This window comes from Mytilus edulis, chromosome 3, assembly GCF_963676685.1.
Source record: "Mytilus edulis chromosome 3, xbMytEdul2.2, whole genome shotgun sequence".
Classification (NCBI taxonomy): Eukaryota; Metazoa; Mollusca; class Bivalvia; order Mytilida; family Mytilidae; genus Mytilus; species Mytilus edulis.
In genome coordinates this window covers 43129814-43135819 of record NC_092346.1, presented here as the reverse complement: position 1 = coordinate 43135819, position 6006 = coordinate 43129814, and the positions used below count along the sequence as shown (strand labels likewise).

At 32.1% G+C, this 6006-nt stretch overlaps 1 long non-coding RNA gene across 1 annotated transcript; it reads left to right on the top strand.

Moving 5' to 3' along the window:
* Positions 1–2317: 2317 nt before the first annotated feature.
* LOC139516570 (uncharacterized) lies at positions 2318–5187 on the top strand. The gene is made up of 2 exons (XR_011662984.1): positions 2318–2795; positions 4612–5187. It is a non-coding gene; the product is annotated as an uncharacterized lncRNA (long non-coding RNA).
* The last annotated feature ends 819 nt before the right edge of the window (positions 5188–6006 follow it).

Genomic DNA, 6006 nt, shown 5'->3' with positions numbered 1-6006 from the left:
TTCCTTCGTAGATACAAAGATTTGGTTTGGAGGTTTGGCTATACCTTATAACTTTATTCTAACAGGATATTGTCTGTCCTTAGTTATTATCTGATTGTTCAAATAAAAACAGAAAAAATATGTTATATAAAACCAAAATTTGGCAACTATTTATGCTTTACTAGAATTTGTTCAAGGAATTTGTTGTCTCCGATAGCAAATAAAACTTTTGCATTAAACGGGACCAATTTTGAAAAATATTTTTCTGAAAACTCAAATTAAAGTCGACGAAAGTATCCTACAATTATTCAATTTTTGACAAGCTGTTATATCTAAAAAAAAAATGTATACCCGGACATCTTATTCTGAATCAAAGTAACCTGATCTTTCCCTTTTTTTTTAATGTAGTATGCTTACCGAAAAAGCACTTTATTCATGTAATACTGGCGTCTTTTCATTCTTTATGAAAAGCTCTTGTATGAAGTCTTCCTTATAGGAATAAAAGAACAAGTCGACAAATAAAAGAGTATATTTGATATCCATTGAAATTCTGATTGTTGGACAACACAACCTTCAAACGTAACAAATAGTTTGTCAATAAAAATTAAGCATCTTGATAATCAGATGGTGTGCTAATGAGACATATATCCATCAGAGACAACATGACGTAGATAATGTAATTTAAGTCTTAGGTAGACGAAACGCGCGTCTGGCGTACTAAATTATAATCCTGGTACCTTTGATAACTATTAAGGTCACCATACGGCCTTCAATATCACTTTCACAGATATTTTGTTTGAATCAATAGTAGGCATTAATTTTTTTACAAAATACGATTCATTCATTCCTTACACACAATACTTGTACATATGTTGAGTATTCTTCATATATGAAACAAAGTGAGACTGACTCTGTCAATTTATATTTAAAAAAAACCACAAGGTACGACGAAGAGAAGATTACAATATAATGAAGAAAAAAAAAGACGACAAACAATTTTACAAAACTCTGCATAGAAATATACAAAATGTACAGCACGAAAATTTGACGAAAAATTCATTTAGATATTTTTCAATTATTCTGAGAAAAACTAATTATCAAAGAATTTTGGTTATGATTGTATATTACTGACGATTTTTTTTTTTAAAATAAGTGTGGTGATTAACCCTTTACGGCTTCAACCATTACAAAATGAAAACAACTCTTAATGAAGTTCGTACACTAAAAGCATTCTTCTTGATTTAACTTCATCAGGAACGGAACTCTAGAATGACGGATTTATAAATCCGTAAAAAAGTTATATAACCATATGGCAGAGATGAACGCTCACAAACAAACTTAACCCCTCCAAATTCTATATGTTTCTGTCTGGAGCCTATAATTCAGTGATTGTTATTGGCTTCTGTCTATCATTGTGATTCCGTTTATTACTTTTTTTTAAGGGGGTACCCAACACTATACCCCAAAAAAATCCTGTCGTTTAATTCTTCTTAATTTTTTTTCATTGATAAACTAGGCCAACCTAAACATCTTGTTAAAATTTTAAAAGATTTGAACCATAGGTTTAAAAGATTTGGCAACTCAAATATGGCATCGTTTACATACTAGTATCGGCCAAATTTGGAAGTTTCTGAAATATGGGTATAGGGTTGAATTTGTTAAAAAAAATTAAATTTTATCCTAAATTGACAATAGCATAGCTAATAATGATAGCTGAGGTGAATATTAGTTCACTGATACCCCTTTCTTGTAAGTTTTTTATTCCGGATTTAAAATTTTGCTAGAACTTTAATAGGGGGTATCAGAATCAGCCCCGAAAAGTGAATGCTGTGCTTCTAGTATTTGAAGAAGAATTTTTATTTTGAAAAAAAATGTGTCGTTTAATTTTTTCATAAAACTAAGCATTTGGAGTGGTATACTAGTCGGTTGTTCTTGCAATTTTTTTTTTAAATTTAACCGTTAGATTTTTTGGTATTTAAGTTTGAATTACGCCCCACCCTCATTTTTATTTTCACATATTCTGTAGATTTTTTTATGCTGAATCCAAAAATGCAAAGAAAAAAGGGGGTCACCAGGCTCGTTTTCTCCTCAAATTGAAGCGAAATGTGCGATTTTGACCCTATTTCCAAACATGCCCACCCTTCCAACAATAACCGTTACATCAAATTCAAAGACTTTTAAAACCAAGTCAGTATGATTTTTATGTGAAAAAACATTAGAATTTGAAATGTAAACCTTTCCCTTGGTAGTTTTTGACTTAAAAATCCTTTTATTTTCAGATTAATGTCTAAATTTTGCATTTTCTAATTTTAGTTTGAGGCAAAAAATATTGGTTTAATCGATTTTTCGTAAAATTTCCCCGGTAGATTTTTTAAAAAAACAGATATGTCAAAGCTATGAACTTTTCGAACATTTTAAGGTAAAATAAAATGGGGGTCACCAGGCTTTTAAAAAAGTTACGAGCTTTTGTTTAACCCCTCTACCCCATAAGGTCTGATTTCATTGCACTCCATTAATTACTTAATTGTGAATTCTTTATTGATGGCTTTAATAAAATAATGTTTGTAATTATATCAATAAACGATTGCTGAATATAAATGTGGTTATCGTATTACTGTTTGTTATCAAAAAGTGAAATTTTGATTATTTTGGTGAAATACGGTAATTTTGTCTGGCGCGAGTTGCTTCCCTCTAATTTGGCGCCATTATCGGACCAGAGGAATTTCAAGGTCGCCATTGCCGAGCAGCATACTATATTGATGAATACGACCATGTACATGCATAACAGACATTGTGGCGAATATACAACGATGAAGGTAGAGTTATTACATAAGAAAACATAGATTTCGATATATTAGGCAGCCAAATGTTATCAGTATAACGAAAAATACAAACTTGGGGGTTGTCTCAAAATACTCGCTACTGTTGAAAATCACTGCGGCTGAAACCTTGCACGGGCTCAATTTCTGTTCCATGTTTAATATTATAGATCGTCATAGCTGGTATCTTATTTATGTGATTATTTTACCTTTTACAGACAAGTTGTAAACATGTCTGGCCAGTTTTGCAAAATATCCGTGTGCAAACGGCCGAAGAGGAAGGGATGACATCTACTGTCATTTTTACGCTACCGTTAGCAATGGTTAGTGTCAATGAATTAGTCTTTTTTAATCATCATTTTTAATAACTTATTTCGTAGCCAAGTTAGGTTCATATTAGTCCGAGATTAGCCCCAGCTTGTCTGGCAAAACAGCCGTTGGACGTCAGAGAAATCTCGGACTAGGGTCATATGTATGTGGGGTACCCCATAACTTCCATCGGGACAGTTTCTACTCCTTGACCCCAACTATATTTCCCTTCCCATTTTACTCTAAACCCCCCCTCCTTTTTACTTCAATTCTTCCATCTCCTTGCCCCAAGACAAAATATATTTCAAAGATACCCCCTTTTCCCTGATCCCTCATTCCCCTGTCTCCTTACCCCTGTCCACCCCTCTATTAAGGTCTTGGGTTTGATCGACTTCTTTATTTTCTTGAGAATATGATATAATTGGCCTAATTTGTAAATGATAAACCCTACAGTAGGAGGCAAATTAAGGATTCATCTTTATCAATCACAATTTGTTTACCATTAACCCCCCCCCCCGTTAATTCTGTTAGGTATACAAAAATGTCTTAAGGTCTAGTAATAGAAGTATCAGGGTTAAACATGTACAGAATGCGGCCATAAGTATTTGTCACTTGAGATTTTTAGCTGTTCATATATATTGTATATAATATAAAAAAGAAGATGTGGTACGATTGCCAATGAGACAACTATCCACAAAAGACCAAAATGACACAGACATTAAAACAACTATAGCCTGGGTGTATACATTTTTTCAAAATTTTTTTTATTTTGGATTGATTTTAAGCATCCTGGTACCAATAGAAGCAGTATTATCACAGGTTTATTTTTTGGTTATATTTTTTTTGTGTCTCATTTTCATTATTTTCTGTTCAGAAATTCGATATACATGTATATTCAACCAAATTAAATTATAAAAAAATATTTTATGTTTTCTCAAGGGAAAACAAAAATAAATGAAAACGAACCTATTATCAAATAAACACATATTAATTTAGACCATTTTAGTTCTTTTAAGGTTACCCTTGCATTGTCAGTCTTATCAAACTTGCATGTACCTCCCAAATTTGGTTTCTGTTCTCCAACTTCAGTTTGCCTCTACCAACGTTATGAAACTAATACACAATTAATGCATATATATATATATATGCTTACTACATTGTACCAACAAACACACATGAAGTTTGAATTTTTGGTGGGGTCGCTTTTACTTTTCTAGAGTTATGCCCCTTTACAAATTAAAAAAATGCTGAAATTTTGTTCCTTTCTTTAACACAAGTTTGCTTCATCCAAATGTTCTGAAACTTATATGCAATGCTTACTACAACAACACTCAGATCAAGTACAAATTTGGGTGGTGTCACCCTTTTCATCCTTTATATGCAAGCGGCTGTTCATCTGTGTCCCATGGACACATTACCATTATGAACTAGTCTACATCTATATGCTTTTGAATGTCAATAATTGTTGATTTTCTGACAGAATTACTCTGATATTTAATTTCAGGCTGCAAGTACATTTGTACATGTACATTGCAAATGGAAGGAGTGAGCTTGGAATGTTCAACTTTACTTGGAAACTAATGGCAAAGTACTGACAGAATTTCATGAGAAGCCAGTATCATATTCTAGTCTTGCAACCGGAAACTATGCGTAAAGTGCTGAAACTTAAGAACAACATTCTACATGTATATATGCAATATATGTTGCCACAATCCACTTAAGGAGCTAAGATCAACTATAAATTGGAACTACATGTATATGCTTTAGTGCTGTCAAAATCCTTTAAAAAAATCAAATCAAAAGGACCTACTTCACCTATATATATAGCTACCTGTCCCAATGATGAATACAGATCATATATATGAGTCTACTCTTATAAATAAAACAGTGAAGGAGAATAAAAATAAAGAAAATATAGAGCTGATCAGCTAATGATTGTACATGTATACGTACATGATGTATAAATGGCAACAATTCTTACATGTATACTAGTACATTGAAATTAATTATATTAATAGATGTTTTATAAATTTGATCTCATAGATATTAGAGGAATAAAATCAATCACGTTTCAAAAATTTGATTTAGTTGAGCCTTTTTTTTAACACCAGTTTTCAGGACATATTATGGTATACCATTGACTGTCCGTCGTCAGCATGTCGGACATATACTCAAAAATAATAAATACTAATAGGTACATGTAGTAGTCAATATTGTGTAATCAATAGGTCATCTTCATGTATATTTGGTGTATGAAATGATTATTAAATGTCTTATCACAAATTAAAATATCAATTGAGAGGATGTGATGATTGTAAATGAGACACAACAGACCAAATAACACAGAAATAACTATACCTGTAGGTCACCATATGGACTTCAATAATGAGTAAAACATATTCTGCATAGTTGGTTTTAAAGGTCTCGAAATGACAAATGAACAATTTAAAACATTTAAAATGAGAAAACTAATGGGTGATTTATGTACAAAATAATAAATGAATAACAAATATGTCTGTCTTGCAGGGTTTATCTGAACTTAACCTCATTTTCGTGGACTTGTCTGTTTCTTGAATTCTAAATATGTTTCAAAATATTTGGTTGATGGGATGATTGTTACAGAGTCCGACATAGGGTGGTTGCTCATTGGTGGATTATATTGCAAATAACTGAAGCCAGCCCCGCTTTGGCAGTCAGTCCCCACATTGCCACTAGAGAAATAAAATAACTAAGAAAATAAAATTAAATCACGATAATTTCCTGTCGATATGCACATCTACATAGTATGTCCTTATTATCTACAAAGTTTCCTGAAATTCTGTTGTGTGGTTTCAGAGGAGTTTCGATGACAAGCTGTTTGCAGTTGTATACTGCAGCAAATAAGTTCAAAGGGGCATAA